Below are 22515 nucleotides of genomic sequence, written 5' to 3'. Positions count from 1 at the left end.
AGAGAATGCAGTGTCATCATTAAAACAATCATCTTCTCTAAGTGCAATGTTTTCACTCATAAAAAATAAAGACAACAAAAAAAAAGAATCAGATCTTAAAAGCCCAAATTGGGCTGTAGTCAATTTACGGCTTCGTCTAGTTTGAAGACGCAAGGTAAAAATCTGGCCAAGCTGTCAGACTGACTGCCAAATTCAATTAGTCTTCGACCATCTTATATCTGTTCAAAACACACAGCCAACACAACCAACACAGCCCCACAAATATTACATGTTAACGTTCAAGAGTTAATTACTTGCTTTTGTTCAACTTGTTTCTAAACTGAAAATAGATCATTGGAATACAGTGTACAACAAGTATTGCAGAGATTGGTTTCAGAAGACGGAATACAAGTCAACCTAAAACCTCTTACTCAGTGAAGTTGTATCAGACATTTTCAGAGGCATTTCTCGAGTCGTTTTTTAGAATTCTCTCCAGTCAGCCAATTAATGAATACATTTGTTTAATTCCAATTAGAAAACAGAGGGATGAGAGAGGAAGGTCATAGAGGATTATCAGAGAGGGCCAGCTTAGAAGACCATGACTGGTAGAGTGGAGAAGAAGTACGTGTGTGTGTGTGTGTGTGTGTGTGTGTGTGTGTGTGTGTGTGTGTGTGTGTGTGTGTGTGTGTGTGTGTGTGTGTGTGTGTGTGTGTGTGTGTGTGTGTGTGTGTGTGCTTGGTAATGAAGACAGAGATATACATAGATTGCCACAGTACAGCAGTCACAGGCTAGAATACATTAGTAGGTAAAGAGGGATTACTTAATCTCTATGGACAGGGGGTAAACCACAGCACACAGCAGAGTGGAGGGATACACATCCTTCAGAGCGTCATCACACGCCAACCTCCAACCAACAACACCGCCTGTGTCTAAGCCTATCTCTTCTACCAATCACACTGTAGGCGTCCTGTCATTCTGCAAGCTGATTGGCTCACAGAGCCGATTCCCCGCGACAGGGTGCCAAGTTGAATAAGCATTCTCATCATTGGTTGTTTTTACAGTGGCTGCATTCATTACCCATGCTCCACAGAGACAGAGTATTGTACTATGAACAAACACTGACATTAGGAAGCTTAGAAAGCCACAACGGCAGCATTGTTAGACTAATGGTTAAGTAACCGAATGAGACCTATATATTCTGGTTACAACAATACATTCTCCATTGAGACACTACTGCAGTCCTCTTCATAATGAACCATATGCCCCGACTGCCTGGACAGGGGCAGTATATGCAGTGTGTGTGTGTGTGTGTGTGTGTTTATAATTACATGTGTAATGTATAGCTGTGTACAGACAGTGAACTAGAGGGATATAAAGTGTCTACACAGCAAATTAACACCAATCATCATTATGGTCTTCTATTGTTTCTGCCCACTCAAGTGTGTGTGTGTGAGAAAAGTTTGGACACACCTACTCATTCAAGGGTTTTTCTTTATTTTTACTATTTTCTACATTGTAGAATAATAGTGAAGACATCAAAACTATGAAATAACACATATGGAATCATGTTGTAACCAAAAAAGTGTTAAACAAATCAAAATATATTTTAGATTTGAGATTCTTCAAAGTAGCCACCTTGTGCCGTGATGACAGCTTTGCACACGCTTGGCATTCTCTCAACCAGCTTCATGAGGTAGTCACCTGGAATGCATTTCAATTAACAGGTGTGCCTTGTTAAAAGTTAATTTGTGGAATTTCTTTCCTTCTTAATGCGTTTGAGCCGATCAGTTGTATTGTGACAAGGTAAGGGTGGTATACAGAAGATAGCCCTATTTGGTAAAAGACCAAGTCCATATTATTACATTTTGGTAATTTAGCAGACGCTCTTATCCAGAGCGACTTACAGTAGTGATTGGATACATTTCATACATTTTTTTCCCCCCGTACTGGTCCCCCGTGGGAATTGAAGCCACAACCCTGGTGTTGCAAACACCATGCTCTACCAACTGAGCCACACAGGACGAACATGGCAAGAACTGCTCAAATTAGCAAAGAGAAACGACAGTCACCATTACTTTAAGACATGAAGGTCAATCAATGCAGAAAATGTGGCTTTTATGAGGACCGCCACAGGAAAGGAAGACCCAGAGTTATCTCTGCCTCAAAAATCTCAGCCCAAATAAATGCTTCACAGAGTTCAAGTAACAGACACATCTCAACATCAACTGTTCAGAGGAGACTGTGTGAATCAGGCCTTCATGGTCGAATTTCTGCAAAGAAACCACTACTAAAGGACACCAATAAGAAGAAGAGACTTGCTTGGGCCAAGAAACACGAGCAATGGACATTAAACCGTTGGAAATCTGTCCTTTGGTTTGATGAGTCCAGATTTGAGATTTTGGTTCCAACCGCCGTGTGAGACGCAATGTAGGTGAACGGATGATCTCCGCATGTGTGGTTCCCACCGTGAAGCATGGAGGAGGTGTGATGGTGTGGGGGTGCTTTGCTGGTGACACTGTCTGTGATTTATTTAGAATTCAAGGCACACTTAACCAGCATGGCTACCACAGCATTCTGCAGCGATACGGCATCCCATCTGGTTTGGGCTAAGTGGATCTATCATTTATTTGTCAACAGGACAATGACCCAACACACCCCCAGGCTGTGTAAGGGCTATTTGACCAAGAAGGAGAGTGATGGAGTGCTGCAGCAGATGACTTGGCCTCCACAATCACCTGACCTCAACTCAATTGAGATGGTTTGGGATGAGTTGAACCGCAGAGTGAAGGAAAAGCAGCCAACAACTGCTCAGCATATGCGGGAACTCCTTCAAACCCATTGGAAAAGCCTTCCAGGTGATTCAGGCTGTATCACATCCGGCTGTGATTGGGAGTCCCATAGAGCGGCGCACAATTGGCCCAGCGTCGTCCGGGTTTGGCCGGGGTAGACCGCCATTGTAAATAAGAATTTGTTCTTAACTGACTTGCCTAGTTAAATAAAGGTTAAAACATTTTTTAAATGTATAAAGCTGGTTGAGAGAATGCCAAGAGTGTGCAATGCTGTCATCAAGGCAAAGGGTGGCTACTTTGAAGAATCAAAAATATATTTAGATTTATTTAACACTTTTTTGGTTACTACATGATTCCCTATGTGTTTTCATAGTTTTGATGTCTTCACTATTATTCTACAATGTAGAAAATAGTAAAAATAAAATAAAAACCCTTGAATGAGTAGGTGTGTCCAAACTTTTGACTGGTACTGTGTATGCACATGTATATGTAACTGAGTCCTGCTTTTCTACTGTGTGTGCGTATGTGTGTGTGTGTGTGTGTGTGTGTGTGTGTGTGTGTGTGTGTGTGTGTGTGTGTGTGTGTGTGGGTTGCGTGTGCGGTTTTTTTGTGTGTCTGTCTACTCCACTGCTCTGCGGTTTTCCTGCTCTCCAAACGCAACACACCGCAAAGACAAACATTGAGCAAACGAACCAGAAGGTATCCTCTATCCTTCCCTTTAGGTTAGACTAACTAACGGGGGCTCCTTTAGACAGCCTGATTGGCAACCAGTTGGTTCCTCCTAGATTCACCAGTTAATTAGTTCATTAGCTCCAACAGCTTGCTAATGAGATGACTGTGCTGCCTGGTGCCTGGTGAAGAGAGAGGAGAGTCAGAAATCCACAGGTGTGTAACACACACACAGACACACACAACTGCGTGCACACACACACACACACACACTCTCTCTCTACATGTTTCATCATATAACTGTTCCAATTTCACAGAAGCCCAGAGGTTTAAAGTCTGAATTGAAAGATCCCCCATATCCCTTCTTAATGTGAGCCCAGCATCAAATCCTATCAACTTCTAACCTGCCATCTGCTTTACATTTGGCAGCCTGTGGGCCGGAATACCAATACCTGCAGGGAGAGTGTGTGTGTTCGTGTTTGTGTATTTCATGCATGTATGTGTACGTGGAGTGAGTGAATAAGTATGTGTGTGTGTTTGTGTGAGTGGTGTGTGCGTGGTGTGTGCGTGTGTGTGTGTGTGTGTGTGTGTGTGTGTGTGTGTGTGTGTGTGTGTGTGTGTGCGTGCGTGCGTGCGTGTGTGTGTGTGTATGTGCGCAAGAGGTGTTTGTGTTAGTGTTGCCACGATACCAGAATTATGACTTTGATACAGATACCAGGTGTGGTATCACAATACTCCATGCCAAAACAATACCGTGGGAAAAATAGAAAGCGGGATTGAAGGACTGATTTATTTTCACTCTCAAAATATGTTTTGTTTTATAGAAAAATTACAAAGTCCAACATCAGAGGACAACTTTTGAGGTCTGGGAACAAAAAATCTAAGAAATGTAGATATTTGACTTACCCTCAAGTGCACATATACTTGGCACTGTTGTTTGGTTAGTTGTGTTTCCATAGCATACATGTGATGGAGTTTACAAAACAAATGGCCACTGGATTGATGCACATAATAATAGTATTTTATTACATTTCTATAGTGCTTTTCATAACAATCCCAAAGCGCTTCAAAAGCAAAAAACAACCAGTACATCATTATGAGTAGCCTATCTATAACCAGGTCAACCAGTACATCATTATGAGTAGCCTAGCTATAACCAGGTCAACCAGTACATCATTATGAGTAGCCTAGCTATAGTCAGGTCAACCAATGGAGGCCAAGTCTTTGAGTTCATGCATCCTCCAAAGACGGAGAGGGACAGTTCATGGCTTGATCAGAGGAAGGTGGTCAGGGAGATGGTTGATGAAGAGTCTGGTGACCATCATGTAAAGGGGAACCAGTCTGAGAACCAGTCTGAGTCGTGTATCTACTGGACTTCTCTTCCTTCAAAATGTATGGCACCCACTTGGGTGATGCCTCAGCAGCTCTGGGTGCCAGAAAGCTCACCACTCACAGTTCAGAGTAGTAGCCCCAGTAGTCGTCCTCACTACGAGCCCTCTTCCTCAGCTCTGCATTCCTCTGCCTCAGCTCTGCATTCCTCTGCCTCAGCTCTGCATTCCTCTGCTGCATCTCCCATTCCTCTCAAGCTTCAGGTGACTCTTCAATTTATGTTTTCAAACGATCAGGAACCAGCAGCCAGGTGAAAAAAAAGGTGGTACAATGTCCACTAGGAAACAGGACTGCCTTAAATGAGTATTAAATGAATGTTAAAGTTCCCTTAAAACATGCCAAAACCCCTTAATATGAATGAAATCATCCTTAAATTAAACAATTGGCCTCTTAAAAGGCAAAAGCGGACCCATTAAAAATACCTTCATTTCAATTGTTGGTCAGTGCCCTTTATTTTTTAATTTAAGGGCACATCAAGGATATCAGGAAACGTATCCTTAATAACACCTTACTACAAAATGTTTGATAGCTCCCTTGCTTTTGGGGTTTAAGGAGAGATTAAGGGATATATGGAGCAATCCTTTAATTATAAATTAATTGAGATTGCTTTTGTTTATCCTTACAATTTCAGATTAAGTGCAGATTAAGAAACACATGGCGCTTCTTAAAAATACTGCATCCTTTTGACTAATGATGGGACTGCACTTTGTGCGAAAACCACAAGCGCACGTTTCTTTTTTAAACTATTGACGTCATGCACGAGAACAGATCTCCTCGTGAATGTGGATTTAGTGGTGACAGTTTACACCGTTTGTTAGAAAGCAAGACAATGAGTAACAATGGACATCGAGACCAATAATAAAACGTCATGTAAACTAACTCTATTTTAAAAAGCTGCCAAATTTTTTTGTTGGCTAGCTAGCTAGCCAACAATCTAACCATAACTAGCCAGTTAGGCAACAGCTAGCAAGCTAACGTCTGCCTTTGAATCTAAAGAGCATTTAGCTAGCTAGACTAGTTAAGTTAGACTACAGTTAGCTAGCTTCTCCTGAAGTCATCTGGTCCATGTTATACAGTAAGACCTATGAGAAGTACAGAGGTTTGACAGCAGATGCATTGAGGGACAGTTGGCAGAGAACCATCCTCAAATTGCTGATGCTCTTCACAGTGAGTTTGACTAACTTTAGTCAGAACTGGAGTTGCTAGCAGCCATAAGTTTGCTACCTAGCAAACGTTAAGAGAAAGAGGCAATGTAAAACATATTTTTCTGGTATTGGTATATGTTAATTATTTCCCAGGCCAGGCTGTCACAGCGGACGACCTGCTGGAAATGGATGCTGGTGATATCCTGCTGGTCTTTCCCAACAATAAAGACTGAATTTAGCTGTTTGCTTGGTATACCAATTTGCAGAGTAACAAATCAGCAGAGGACTGCATCAAGTCCAAGAAAGGAGAAATAAAATAAAATTATACAACCAGCCACAGTATTTATTTGATCATTTCAATAGATGCATCTAATTTAGAAGACAATTTGCCTTTAATATTTTCAGTTTGTCTCCTGTCTCTTGTTTTATGGCAATTCTAAGATGACAGCAAGGAGGGAGAGGACCGCCACAGAGCGTCACCATGAGTACGAATATTAATGTAGTTATGGAAGATTATACAAGGGGTAGTTCCGACCTCTCAATCTGATTGGTTAAGAGTCATTGGTTATTCATGATATACCATACCCTCTTTATGGTTACCATGAGTTATTGCTTTGTTTAACAATGTGTTAGTGTTTTAATCGAATTCCGCTTAAATTGTTTTGAAATGTATGTTACTCTCAACAAACCTGCCAAAATCTTGAAAAGGGATCATTAAAGGTAACAGGTCATTTTAACATTTTGTTTCATCTGCTTGATGAACAAACACCTACTACTAGTCTACTCTCTGTTTCCTCCAGGATTTCTTTGTAGCAGTGGGGGCAGTTTTCATTTAAAAACCAATGCATTCAACAGAGTAGCGATAAATGATAAATGCGCTTTTCTGTGCACGGACCCTGTTGATTTTAACAGGTCCTATTTCATTCATTACTGGAATCTGAAAACGGAGACACTTTGTTTCAATAATACATATGAGCCTTTCTCTTGAAAAGAATGGAGCAAATCTCATTTCAAGATGTAGCCTAGAAAATATTTTTTTTGCAGTCGCCGCGCATATATAGCAGTGGCGGGCCGCCGCTACCAAATAAGTGTGGAGGAAACACTGGGTCTACTTTTAGTAACCTGTTGAAATAACGTCCAGTTAATTTTCCTTTTTTTCAAACACAGCTAAATACATCTCCACAAAGCTGAGGCTAATTAATGTCACCCAAGACTTCAGGAGGAAATATGTGCATTTGGTGCCCAGACCTTTATGTCAAGACCAAGTCAGCAATTTTTTTCTGTTATTAAAATAATTCAATTTCATTATAACAGTTGTAAAGCAACGTGAACAAGACTACAAATTTTAACACAACCACTGTATCTGTGTTGTGTCTGTTTTACTGGAGGGACAGAATCTGTGGTGGAAAAGCACTTGTGTGCACCCTGAAACTAGATGAGAGGGAGTGAAAGAGAGAAGGAGGAGAGGGGAAGAGAGGAGAAGGAAAGGAGAAGAGAGAAGAGAGAGGGGAAGAGAGGAGAGAGAGAGAAGAGGAGAGAGAGGGGAAGAGATAGTGAGGGATAGGGAAGAGAGGATGGGGAGAGGGAGAGGGAAGAGAGGAGGGGGAGAGGGAAGAGAGGAGAGAGAGAGAGGGGAAGAGAGGAGAGAGAGAGGAAGAGATATTGAGGGAGTGAAAGAGAGGAGGAGAGGGGAAGAGAGGAGACAGAGGGGGGAAGAGAGGAGAGAGAGGGGGAAGAGAGGAGAGGGGGAAAGAGAGAAGGGGGAGAGGGGAAGAGATAGAGTAGAGCAGAGAACAGGGGAAGAGAGGAGAGGGAGGGGGAAGAGAGGAGTGCGAGGGGGGAACAGAACGTGTAGAGATAGAGGAAGAAAGAGTAGAAAACTGAGAGAGAGAAGGTGAGGTCAGAGCCCCCCAAAAGCATTTAAGCCCATTTCAGGGAAGTACCCTGTAAATCAATTCTGATGAATTCAATTTGAGACTATGTATTTTATTTTATTAGAATCTAAAGGATAGAGTATCACTGGTGTTTTTTTTTATTATTTAAAGTGCACCTTACTTGGAAAACTTAAGCATATGTACATATCCATTTTGCATCTTAAAATATCCTTGATTTTTCTCTTTAATGGTTTAAATTGAGCAATTAAGGGAAATGAAGGTGAAATATCCATGATTTGTAAGGGGTGAACCCCCTGAAAACCCCATACAACAGCCCTTAATTAGGGTTTACAGGGTTTTAAGGCAAAACGTAACTTAAATACATGTGGTTTCAGTGGCATTTTACCCCCTTAAATACCCTGTAAACCTGTTTAAGGGGTGTTGAAAGGTGTTTTGATAACTTAAAAAACACCTGGTTTTGCACAGAATTTACCTTAATTTGATAAATTAAGGACAAGTTAATGCACACATTCAGGGGTACTGAAATTCTATTAAGGTTGGTTTAATGGAACACCACACACTTTCCCTCTTTCTCACTTTTTCAATACAGTGGATAAAAAGGGGTATGCCAGGTGTACTCTCTGCCTGAAAGAGATCAATTATGCCAACAAACGGTATCATGCTCTGCTGGCACATTGTAGAACAGATGTCCACAGGCAGAAAGTGTACAATGTAATAATGTGTAGCCCGAAGATATTTCTTTTGTTGTGTTGAACAGTAACACTTGTGTGTGAGTGAGGAGGAATTATTGAATTTTTTTACTCAGAGAACGTTATTTTTGCACACATGTAGCCTTGTGCACTTGATCGATGTCTACTGTAGTGGCCACTATAATAGAGCAAAAATAGAATGTCTGTTTGTTTCATTCTATTTCTACTTTAAGATGGTTTTTTCCCCCAAGTGCAATATTTAGATGTGTGTGGTCACAAGCGTTCTATTACAAAATCTGTCATGGCTAACTGCAATATTAGTGGATTGTTTTTTCTCAAAAGTGTAATTTGCACTAAAGTCTAGGCAACAAATAACACTGGATTGCTTTCGGTACATTTTTTAGCTGTGGTTCACATCGGGGCCACAAGTAGCCTAGTAGTTAGAGTGTTGGACTATTAACTGAAAGTTTGCTGGATCGAATCCCCAAGCTGACAAGGTAAAAATCTGTTGTTCTGCCCCTGAACAAGGCAGTTAACCCACTGCTCCCCTGTAGGCCGTCATTGTAAATAGGAATGTGTTCTTAACGGACTTTCCTAGTTAAATAAATGTTCAATTTAAAAATGTGTATTTAAGAACATTAAGCACTTTTTATTTTACACACAAAGACTGATCATGTAGCTTGTATTCTTTGTTAGTTAAAACATGTATTTCCCCCCAGCAGGGATTCTTTGCATGTTTCAGTGGGAGAAAAAAAAGTCTCACCTTTTTGGGCTCTCACCAGTTTGCATCCCTGCCAGATGCATCATTCGAACAAAAACAATTAGCCAGATAGCTAGCTAGCCAAGACAAAATGAGTTGACCTGCCAGTCCATCTGCAAATCTGTGTGTCAAAGTCACCAGAAATACCCAATGCAACTCAATGTTATCAAAAACAAAACAGCTGATAAAATAAAAACAAAATTAAAAACACTTAAAAATGATTAAATATGTACATATTTACCTGAGCTCTCTGCTTAGGCTGCCATGACAACTACAGAACTAATCATGATTCTGCCAGGTAGACATAAACTACTTTGTAGTTAACATTTAATTGAGAAGGTTTTTGGGAAAGCCTTTCCATCTACTAGAAGACAGTTATCAATAGCATCGCTAACGGCTACACAAAGTGGTAGACACACGAGCACCATACACTCACACAGACAGGGGCATTCCATTGCCGGTTCCTCTTCAGATAGTTGGAGGGAATACGAGTCACTGACGCATTATGTTCATGTCTTATGATAAACTAGGAATATGAATTCATTTGAGAATCATTTCAAACCATTTAGTTGATTTCTAAACGTGAGACACGTTTAATAGAACTGAAAGTAACTCAATTCTATTACCGAACCGTTTTTCATGTTGTAGTGTAAAAGAGTATCGGAGTTTTGTGTTACCGTGCAACACTAGTTTGTGTACATAATTTAACTCCACAATTTAACCTGGTTTAATTACAGCACTGCTTTGTCCGTGTAATCACCTAGGTGTGATTTGTATAAAGGTGTGTGTGTGTGTGTGTGTGTGTGTGTGTGTGTGTGTGTGTGTGTGTGTGTGTGTGTGTGTGTGTGTGTGTGTGTGTGTGTGTGTGTGTGTGTGTGTGTGAGGCCGGGTAAAGGGTATAATTACAGCTGTGTATCTGAGAAACCCATAGCGTGTCCTCTGTATGGAGGAGCAGGTGGTGGAGCGCAGGGGGGCAGAGGGGGCATGCCTCTGGTCACGGCCAACCACGGAGATGCTGTACCTGGGGAGACGGAGTAAGGGGCAGGCTGGAGCAGAGGCTGGAGCACGGAGCGACAGAAAGATAGCTAGGGCAGAGGAGAGAGAGAAAGAGAGAGAGAAAGAGCAGGTGTGGCCTGGCCCTAGAAGCTCTCCGAACAGCTGTTACTAGGCTGGAGAGGGATGAGGGACAGCTTGTGTGTGCAACGCATGAGTAACTTTCCATCCTCCGTCCCGTCCTTAGCTGTCTGGCTATCGTCAGCCTTGTGATCTGTAGGTCTATGTATGTCTGGTGTCCTCTTCTCTCTACTGTATATTATATGGAGGGTTATCATGAGTTAAGTCGGGAGGGGTCTTTCCCTGTCAATCATAGTAGCCCCAACCAATCACGCGGCAGCCATTGGTCACATACTTGACCTTGTCCTTCAGCTCTCAATATGCAAGTGAGTGTTATTACCAATTGTTAATGTCTGTGTGTGTGTCTGTGTGTGTGTCTGTGTGTGTGTCTGTGTGTGTGTGACATGACTAATGCACACATTTGGCCGCATACAAACACATACGTACACACTCTCTCTCTCTCTCTCTCTCTCTCTCTCTCTCTCTCTCTCTCTCTCTCTCTCTCTCTCTCTCTCTCTCTCTCTCTCTCTCTCTCTCTCTCTCTCTCTCTCTCTCTCTCTCTCTCTCTCTCTCTCTCTCTCTCTCTCTCTCTCTCTCTCTCTCTCTCTCTCTCTCTCTCTCTCTCTCTCTCTCTCTCTCTCTCTCTCTCTCTCTCTCTCTCTCTCTCTCTCTCTCTCTCTCTCTCTCTCTCTCTCTCTCTCTCTCTCTCTCTCTCTCTCTCTCTCTCTCTCTCTCTCTCTCTCTCTCTCTTCTCCCCAGCCCCAGCCCCAGGTGTTAGGTAGCATAGTGAGGCTGATGGGTCATAGCAGTGGTGATGGCCGGGTGGAGGTCTGGGAGAGAGAGCGGGGGAGCTGATCCCAACTGTGGCCCAGTGGAGCTGCACTTTATGGGGGCCAGAGAGGGAGAGAGACAGCTGGATCTCCAACAGAGAGTCAGGGGAGAACCAGGGGAAAACAGCCAGGATAGGAGAGAGGGAGGCAGGGGAGAGAGGGGGAGGCAGGGGAGTGAGAGGGAGGCAGGGGAGAGAGGGTGAGACAGGGTAATAGTGTGAGGAAGGAGAGGTGATGGGGTGAATGATCAGACGCTCAGGATTTTCTAGTCCTGCGTTGAAGCTGTAGTAGCCCATGACACTAGCTATGCTTACAATGTAAACACATGGAAATGAAAAACTGTTTACTCATAATGTATATCTGTGGTGATAAGTCACATTAAAAGTCATCCACAACTAGCTCAATAGTATCGAGGTTACTATGTACACAGCCACAAACCAGAGGCCATAGGCTACAGGAGGGTTGTGTCCCAAATGGCATGCTATTCCCTATATAGTGCACTACATTTGTGTGCAGCTCTATGGGCCCTGGTCAAAAGCAGTGCACTTCATAGGGAATAGGGTACCATTAGAGACACACACTAGCTTACAGTCTGACTTGTTAATGGGACATAGAAAGAGCTCACCATCTAACAGTCCAGGGGATGATTCAGTGAGTGTCAGTCTCTAGTTGTGATGTACAGTATGTACCATGTAGCTCCACTTAGAAAGACAAGGTGTTGGAGATGTGATACATAATCTCACTCATCGGTCATCATTTAGACTGGACACTGAGGGAGACAGGGACAGAGAAATGGAGCGACACTGAGGGAGACGGGGACAGAGAAATGGAAGGACACTGAGGGAGACGGGGACAGAGAAATGGAAGGACACTGAGGGAGACGGGGACAGAGAAATGGAGCGACAGTGAGGGAGACGGGGACAGAGAAATGGAAGGACACTGAGGGAGACGGGGACAGAGAATTGGAAGGACACTGAGGGAGACGGGGACAGAGAAATGGAGCGACAGTGAGGGAGACGGGGACAGAGAAATGGAAGGACACTGAGGGAGACGGGGACAGAGAAATGGAAGGACACTGAGGGAGACGGGGACAGAGAAATGGAAGGACACTGAGGGAGACGGGGACAGAGAAATGGAAGGACACTGAGGGAGACGGGGACAGAGAAATGGAAGGACACTGAGGGAGACGGGGACAGAGAAATGGAAGGACACTGAGGGAGACGGGGACAGAGAAATGGAGTGACAGTGAGGGAGACGGGGACAGAGAAATGGAGTGACAGTGAGGGAGACGGGGACAGAGAAATGGAGGGACCTTGAAGGAGACAGGGACAGAGAAATGGAGGGACAGTGAGGAGAACAATTAGGGTGGAAAGAATGAAAGGATGAGAGAAACAGAACAACAGACTGGGTCTAAAGAGGGTGGAGGGGAGAAGAGATGGAGGAGAATAGGAGCGAGATAAGGGAGGAGTAGGGAGGGGAGGGGAGAGGAGAGAAAGAAGGTAAAGGAGAGGGGGAGAAAGGGAAGGTAGAGGAGAGGAAAGGAAAGGAGAGGAAGAATAGAGAGGAGAAGAAAGGCACGGTAGAGGAGGAAAGGAGAGGAAGAATAGAGGAGAGGAAAGGGAAGGTAGAGGAGAGGACGGGGACACTCAGAGGTGAAAGTGTCAGGTGAACAATGGAGGGGAGCGACAGACGTGACATCAGCGGCGGGAGAAAAGGGAGCGGAGGGAAGTAATCGTGCATGTGCCCGTGTCTGTGTGTGTCTTCATGTGTGGGTGTCTCATTCAGGCCAGCGGAGGTGCTAATCTCTTCTCCCAGAAAACAAATCTGCCTAGTTATTACTGTCATCTCTCTCGGCTTTTCTGCATCCTCCTTCCTGTCCTTTTCCAGACCTATCCCTCGTTCTCAGTTACACTCTGTTCTCTCTCCATTTCATCTACCTCGCTCCATCTCTCAGCCCAGTCAATAGGACTTTGGCTTATCAAGTCTGCCCGGGGTTGCCATGGAAACGGCCCGGATGGTCTGGGTTAGGAAGAAGAACAGGTGTGTGTGTGTGTGTGTGTCTGTAGAGGAAGGTTTTGGGAGTTCTCTCTGCTGGCGTCTTAATATCTCCTCCAGTCCTGTCAGGACAGATTTCACAACAGTCTGGTCCATAGAACTCATTGTCACAGACACACACACACACACACACACACACACACACACACACTGAGAGACTCCCAACTACAGCATGGAGATAGCCTTTCTCTCACTAGGTAGTGTCCTGAATACGAATTCAGTTGACGCTGCGGTGTGTGCGTTCGTGTGTGTGTCTGCGCCGATATTCTGGATGGGATACCATCACCAGACCTTTGAACAGAATGTCTGTGGGTAATGGTAAGTGTATTCTGTGTGTGTGTGTCCCTGTTCTGGCCCATATTGTATAATTGAGAATGAATGTGTGCTTCACTGCAGATTTAAAAAGCAGCTCTGCAGGATTTATTTTTAGCATCACAGGCAAATGCAGCCTCTCTCGTCTCTCCTTTCCCCCTCTCTTCTCTCCCTCTCTCCCACTACCCCCTCCATCTCATCTCTTTCACTCTCTTTTCTCATCTCTCAATGCTTTCTCGTCCCCTCTGTCCATTCATCTCTTCTCTCTCTGTCCACACACACACACACACACATACACACACACGCACACGCCTAAATGCAAACATGACACGAGCTTAACATCCTGTCTCCTTTTCTCGTCTACAAAGTTTGTCTCTAAATAGATGATTTCTCTCTACATCCATCTCTTTCTCTCAGAAGAGTCCCAGATCCCATAGAGGTAGTGGATTTAAAATAAAAAATCTCGCTCCAGTTGAAGTGACGTACGTACTGTACGTATGTGTCACTAAGGCAACACAGAGGCAAGGGTCACGCGCTAGCTCGACAGGCGCTAGTCACACAGCAGCGCTATGAGGAATTCCCTCAGGGTAGACCCAGGCAGGGCAGCTAGTGTGCTACAGTGCTAACAGTAATGCTAAAAGCTGTTAACATATTCCTATGTGGCTTGTGTTGGAATGTCAGCCAGTGTAGCGCTAACCAGTTATTGTAAAGGTAAGGGCTATTAACATACAGTTGAAGTCTGAAGTTTACATACACCTTAGCCAAATACATTTAAACTCCGTTTTTCACAATTCCTGACATTTAATCCTAGTAAAACTTCTCTGTCTTAGGTCAGTTAGGATCACCACTTTATTTTCAGAATGTGAAATGTCAGAATAGTAGAAAGAATGATTTATTTCAGCTTTTATTTCTTTCATCAAATTCCCAAGTTTACATACACTCAATTAGTATTTGGTAGCATTGCCTTTAAATTGTTTAACTTGGGTCAAACGTTTCGGGGAGCCTTCCACAAGCTTCACACAATAAGTTGGGTGAATTTTGGCCCATTCCTCCTGACAGAGCTGGTGCAACTTAGACAGGTTTGTAGGCCTCCTTGCTCACACATGCTTTTTCAGTTCTGCACACAAATTGTTCTATAGGATTGAGGTAAGGGCTTTGTGATGGCCACTCCAATACCTTGACTTTGTTGTCCGTAAGCAATTTTGCCACAACTTTGGAAGTATGCTTGGGGTCATTGTCCAAGTTTTAACTTCCTGTCTGATGTGTTGATGTTGCATCAATATATCTACATAAATTTCCATGATGCCATCTATTTTGTGAAGTGCACCAGTCCCTCCTGCAGCAAAGCACACCCACAACATGATGCTGCCACTCCTGTTCTTCACGGTTGGGATGGTGTTCTTCAGCTTGCAAGCTTCCCCCTTTTTCCTCCAAACATAATGATGGTCATTATGGCCAAACAGTTCTATTTTTGTTTCATCAGACCAGAGGACATTTCTCCAAAAAGTATGATCTTTGTCCCCATGTGCAGTTGCAAACTGTAGTCCGGCTTTTTTATTGTGGTTTTGGAGCAGTGGCTTCTTCCTTGCTCAGCGGCCTTTCAGGTTATGACGATATAGGACTCATTTTACCGTGGATATAGATACTTTTGTACCTGTTTCCTCCAGCATCTTCACAAGGTCCTTTGATTTGTTCTGGGATTGATTTGCACTTCTTGCACCAAAGTACGTTCATCTCTAGGAGACAGAACGTGTCTCCTTCCTGAGCGGTATGACGGCTGCGTGGTCCCATGGTGTTTATACTTACGTACTATTGTTTGTACAGATGAACGTGGTACCTTCAGGCATTTGGAAATTGCTCCCAAGGATGAACCAGACTTGTGGAGGTCTACAATTCTTCATCTGAGGTCTTGGCTGATTTCTTTAGATTTTCCCATGATGTCAAGCAAAGAGGCACTGAGTTTGAAGGTAGGCCTTGAAATACATCCACAGGTACACCTCCAATTGACTTGAATGATGTCAATTAGCCTATCAGAAGCTTCTAAAGCCATGACATCATTTTCTGGATTTTCCAAGCTGTTTAAAGGCACAGTCAACTTAGTGTATGTAAACTTCTCTCCCACTGGAATTGTGATACAGTGAATTATAAGTGAAATAATCTGTCTGTAAAAATGTTTTGAAAAATGACTTGTGTCATGCACAAAGTAGATGTCCTAACCGACTTGCCAAAACTATAGTTTGTTAACAAGAAATGTGTGGAGTGGTTGAAAAACGAATTTTAATGACTCCAACCTAAGTGCATGTAAACTTCTGACTTCAACAGTATGTATGAGCTTCCTACATGGGTGTCCATTCTGTGGCTTGTGTATTGAAAAGTAGCGCTAGCTATATTGCGATAGCCACTGTATAGACCAAGCCAGTGTAGCGCTTTAACACTAAAATGCTACTGTGAAGCTAAAAGCAACAAAGAGCCATTCTTCTTTGAATTTCCACACTCTGGCGCCAGGCTACTGTAGCTTAGTAGTGTGGCGTAATTACCGTGGTATTACTGTGGTAATCGCCATTGTCCCTGGCGACCAGATGCTGGGTCATGGCTTCAATCAGAGAGTCGGAGGGATGGAGGTGAGGGGTTTGTTCTCTCTCTCTCTCACACACACTCACACACACACACACACACACACACACACACACACACACACACACACACACACACACACACACACACACACACACACACACACACACACACACACACACACACACACACACACACACACACAAAAAAAAAACACACACAAAACACACACACACATACTGTAGTTTTAATCAATGTTCCAGACAGAGGGGGGGGGGGGGTTGAGAGGTGTTTTAAATCAGAGACTAGAGTCAGAGATCGAGCCGGGTAAAACATGACATCACACAGACAGACACTGGTACAGGGAGATGAGGGAAGGAGGGCATAGAGGACGTGTGATTAAACTCACCTGGTCAGAGATGGATGTGGAGACTGGGAGAAATATAAGCGCTGGAGCTGGTGATGTTTCAAAACCATGAAGGCCACCGTATATGTTATATAATGTAGCTAATGTTATGGGGGGAGTTGAATGGCATACAGCTAATGTTATGGGGGAATTGAATGGTATACAGCTAATGTTATGGGGGAATTGAATGGTATACAGCTAATGTTATGGGGGGAATTTAATGGCATACAGCTAATATTATGGGGGAGAATTGAATGGTATACAGCTAATATTATGGGGGAATTGAATGGTATACAGCTAATGTTATGGGGGGAATTGAATGGTTTGCAGCTAATGTTATGGGGGGAATTGAATGGTATGCAGCTAATGTTATGGGGGGAATTGAATGGTATGCAGCTAATGTTATGGGGGAATTGAATGGTATGCAGCTAATGTTATGGGGGGAATTGAATGGTATGCAGCTAATGTTATGGGGGGAATTGAATGGTATGCAGCTGATGTTCAAAGGGGATGTATTGTAGGGTATACAGCTAATATTATGGGGGGGAGTTGAATGGTATGCAGCTAATGTTATGGGGGGAATTGAATGGTATGCAGCTAATGTTATGGGGGAATTGAATGGTATGCAGCTAATGTTATGGGGGGAATTGAATGGTATGCAGCTAATGTTATGGGGGGAATTGAATGGTATACAGCTAATGTTATGGGGGAATTGAATGGTATGCAGCTAATGTTATGGGGATGTATTGTAGGGTATACAGCTAATATTATGGGGGGGAGTTGAATGGTATGCAGCTGATGTTCAAAGGGGATGTATTGTAGGGTATACAGCTAATGTTGCGAGGGATGTACTGTAGGGTATACAGCTAATATTACGAGGGGTGTATTGTAGGGTATAAAGCTGATGTTATGGGGGATGTATTGTAGGGTATACAGCTAATGTTATGGGGGATGTATTGCAGGGTATACAGCTAATGTTATTGGGGGTGTATTGCAGGGTATACAGCTAATGTTATGGGGGGTGTATTGCAGGGTATAAAGCTAATGTTATGGGGGTGTATTGCAGGGTATACAGCTAATGTTATGAGGGGTGTATTGCAGGGTATACAGCTAATGTTATGGGGGGTGTATTGCAGGGTATACAGCTAATGTTATGGGGGGTGTATTGCAGGGTATACAGCTAATGTTATGGGGGGTGTATTGCAGGGTAGGGCTCAACTGAAGCTGGGATAAATCACCAGACACTAGACATGTTGTTTCAGAGACAAACCTAGGTGCAGTGATCACTCAGGCTCTAAGTGAAAGTCAGGATTCACCCTAAAATGGTCTGTACCACTGTAACAGCAGCACAACAGGAGTGGGAAGGAGCCAGGTTAACACAGGAAGAACTGGTCACAGCAACCCCACTGACTGACAGGGACTCTACCCTTCATTTACCCAACACCGATGTGTGTGTGTGTGTGTGTGTGTGTGTGTGTGTGTGAGAGAAAGAGAGAATAACACAGGGATGAACACACACACAAGCTCATGAACGCACGCACACACAAAGGCCCTAGGTTACGCAAATGTTACTGCACTCCTTCTGTATTAATAATTAACATACAGGCCATTCCTAATCACCATGTTCAGTGTCTGAACTGAGAACACACACAGAGCCTTACAACCTCCTACAATATTTAGGATGGACACATACACACACACAGATCCGCATGCACGTACACAAACACATACTAATTTCACATTAATATGTCATTCATCGCATTGGACATATGAAATAAAGTGAAATTATGTCAAATAAATGGTCAAATCATCAACTTTGTGTGTGTGTGTGTGTGTGTGTGTGTGTGTGTGTGTGTGTGTGTGTGTGTGTGTGTGTGTGTGTGTGTGTGTGTGTGTGTGTGTGTGTGTGTCTCTATAAAACTGACAGTTACAGGTAGTGTATGATACAGGCAGCGTTCAGATTTCTCAGCTGCTTTTCTAAGCATTATTGTGTCTGTTGTTGTTACATTAAAAACCTGTCTCCTCCCCTTCATCTACGCCTGTCTCCTCCCCATCATCTACGCCTGCCTCCTCCCCGTCATCTACACCTGTCTCCTCCCCTTCATCTACACCTGTCTCCTCCCCTTCATCTACACCTGTCTCCTCCCCTTCATCTACAGCTGTCTCCTCCCCGTCATCTACACCTGTCTCCTCCCCTTCATCTACACCTGTCTCCTCCCCTTCATCTACAGCTGTCTCCTCCCCGTCATCTACACCTGTCTCCTCCCCGTCATCTACACCCGTCTCCTCCCCTTCATCGACGCCTGTCTCCTCCCCTTCATCTACACCTGTCTCCTCCCCTTCATCTACACCTGTCTCTCCTCCCCGTCATCTACACCTGTCTCCTCCCCTTCATCTACACCTGTCTCTCCTCCCCGTCATCTACACCTGTCTCCTCCCCTTCATCTACAGCTGTCTCCTCCCCGTCATCTACACCTGTCTCCTCCCCTTCATCTACACCTGTCTCCTCCCCTTCATCTACGCCCGTCTCCTCCCCTTCATCTACACCCGTCTCCTCCCCTTCATCGACGCCTGTCTCCTCCCCTTCATCTACGCCCGTCTCCTCCCCTTCATCTACACCTGTCTCCTCCCCTTCATCTACACCCGTCTCCTCCCCTTCATCGACGCCTGTCTCCTCCCCTTCATCTACGCCTGTCTCCTCCCCTTCATCTACACCTGTCTCCTCCCCTTCATCTACGCCCGTCTCCTCCCCTTCATCGACGCCTGTCTCCTCCCCTTCATCTACGCCCGTCTCCTCCCCTTCATCTACACCTGTCTCCTCCCCTTCATCTACACCCGTCTCCTCCCCTTCATCGACGCCTGTCTCCTCCCCTTCATCTACGCCCGTCTCCTCCCCTTCATCTACACCTGCCTCCTCCCCGCCATCTACACCTGTCTCCTCCCCTTCATCTACACCTGTCTCCTCCCCTTCATCTACACCTGTCTCCTCCCCTTCATCTACACCTGTCTCCTCCCCTTCATCTACACCTGTCTCCTCCCCGTCATCTACACCTGTCTCCTCCCCGTCATCTACACCCGTCTCCTCCCCGTCATCTACACCTGTCTCCTCCCCTTCATCTACACCTGTCTCTCCTCCCCGTCATCTACACCTGTCTCCTCCCCTTCATCTACACCTGTCTCCTCCCCTTCATCTACACCTGTCTCCTCCCCTTCATCTACGCCCGTCTCCTCCCCTTCATCTACACCTGTCTCCTCCCCTTCATCTACACCTGTCTCCTCCCCTTCATCTACACCTGTCTCCTCCCCTTCATCTACGCCCGTCTCCTCCCCTTCATCTACACCTGTCTCCTCCCCTTCATCTACACCTGTCTCCTCCCCGTCATCTACACCTGTCTCTCCTCCCCGCCATCGACGCCTGTCAACTCCCCTTCAACAAGTGACATCAATAAGGGATCATAGCTTTCACATGGTCAGTCTATGTCATGGAAAGATGTCCTAATGTTTTGTACACTCAATGAATATCTCTATTACAGTACCCTATGGGCTGATTTCAAAAGTTTCATCACAGTGTGATTGGCCTTAATAAAGTACAGCATGCATCACAGTGTGATAGGCCTTAATAAAGTACAGCATGCATCACAGTGTGATAGGCCTTAATAAAGTACAGCATGCATCACAGTGTGATAGGCCTTAATAAAGTACAGCATGCATCACAGTGTGATAGGCCTTAATAAAGTACAGCATGCATCACAGTGTGATAGGCCTTAATAAAGTACAGCATGCATCACAGTGTGATTGGCCTTAATAAAGTACAGCATGCATCACAGTGTGATAGGCCTTAATACAGCATGCATCACAGTGTGATAGGCCTTAATAAAGTACAGCATGCATCACAGTGTGATAGGCCTTAATAAAGTACAGCATGCATCACAGTGTGATAGGCCTTAACCTGTTAGGGCTAGGGGGCAGCATTTGCACGTCTGGATAAAAAAAATGTACCCGATTTAATCTGGTTACTAATCCTACCCAGTAACTAGAATATGCATATACTTATTATATATGGATAGAAAACACTCTAAAGTTTCTAAAACTGTTTGAATGGTGTCTGTGAGTATAACAGAACTCATTTGGCAGGCAAAACCCTGAGACATTTTCTGACAGGAAGTGGATACCTGATGTGTTGTATTGACTTTAAACCTATCCCATTGAAAAACACAGGGGCTGAGGAATATTTTGGCACTTCCTATTGCTTCCACTAGATGTCACCAGCCTTTACAAAGTGTTTTGAGTCTTCTGGAGGGAGATCTGACCGAACAAGAGCCATGGAACGATGATGTCCCATTAGACACCTGGCGCACGAGTTCATGTTGGGTACCCTCGTTCCAATACGTTATAAAAGAGTATGCATTCGTCCACCTTGAATATTATTCATGTTCTGGTTAAAAAAGGCCCTAATGATTTATGCTATACAACGTTTGACATGTTTGAACGAACGGAAATATATTTTTTCCCCTCGTTCATGACGAGAAGTCCGGCTGGCTTAGATCATGTGCAAACAAGACGGAGATTTTTGGACATAAATGATGAGCTTTTTTGAACAAAACTACATTCGTTATGGACCTGTGATACCTGGAAGTGACATCTGATGAAGAGAATCAAAGGTAATGGATTATTTACATAGTATTTTAGATTTTAGATCTCCCCAACATGACGTCTAGTCTGTATCGCAACGCCGTATTTTTCTGGGCGCAGTGCTCAGATTATTGCAAAGTGTGATTTCCCAGTAAGGTTATTTTTAAATCTGGCAAGTTGATTGCGTTCAAGAGATGTAAATCTATAATTCTTTAAATGACAATATAATATTTTACCAATGTTTTCTAATTTTAATTATTTAATTTGTGACGCTGACTTGACTGCCGGTTATTGGAGGGAAACGATTTCCTCAACATCAATGCCATAGTAAAACGCTGTTTTTGGATATAAATATGAACTTGATAGAACTAAAAATGCATGCATTGTCTAACATAATGTCCTAGGAGTGTCATCTGATGGAGATTGTAAAAGGTTAGTGCATCATTTTAGCTGGTTTTATGGTTTTGGTGACCCTGTCTTTGACTTGACAAAACATTACACACAACTCTTGTAAATGTACTGTCCTAACATACTCTAAATTTATGCTTTCGCCGTAAAACCTTTTTGAAATCGTAAAACGTGGTTAGATTAAGGAGATGTTTATCTTTCAAATGGTGTAAAATAGTTGTATTTTTGAAAAATTTGAATTTTGACATTTATTTGGATTCAAATTTGCCGCTCTTGAAATGCACCTGCTGTTGATGGAGTGCACCACGGGTGGCACGCTAGCGTCCCACCTAGCCCATAGAGGTTAATAAAGTACAGCATGCATCACAGTGTGATTGGCCTTAATAAAGTACAGCATGCATCACAGTGTGATAGGCCTTAATAAAGTACAGCATGCATCACAGTGTGATTGGCCTTAATAAAGTACAGCATGCATCACAGTGTGATAGGCCTTAATAAAGTACAGCATGCATCACAGTGTGATAGGCCTTAATAAAGTACAGCATGCATCACAGTGTGATAGGCCTTAATAAAGTACAGCATGCATCACAGTGTGATAGGCCTTAATAAAGTACAGCATGCATCACAGTGTGATAGGCCTTTTTTTCACCTTTTTTTAACCAGGTAGGCCAGTTGAGAACAAGTTCTCATTTACAACTGCGACCTGGCATGCAGTTGCATCACAGTGTGATAGGCCTTAATAAACCGACTCGATTTTTATCTACTTCTATTTTTGTAAGATGAAATATAAGTGATATATGTTCTGTTGCTCTGCTCTGCTCTGCTCTGATGTGCTCTGCTCTGATCTGTTCTGCTCTGATCTGATCTGTT

General features: G+C 43.7%; 1 protein-coding gene across 3 annotated transcripts in view; it reads right to left on the bottom strand.

The window, feature by feature from the left end:
- Window positions 1-22515, bottom strand: part of LOC106577771 (neuroligin-2) — a 335052-nt gene that overhangs the window by 87671 nt on the left and 224866 nt on the right. The gene's annotated exons all lie outside the window — the stretch shown is intronic.

This window comes from Salmo salar, chromosome ssa18 (genome assembly GCF_905237065.1).
Source record: "Salmo salar chromosome ssa18, Ssal_v3.1, whole genome shotgun sequence".
NCBI classification, from domain to species: Eukaryota; Metazoa; Chordata; class Actinopteri; order Salmoniformes; family Salmonidae; genus Salmo; species Salmo salar.
The sequence above is the reverse complement of the archived record's forward strand: the minus strand, read 5'-3'. Positions and strand labels throughout refer to the sequence as shown.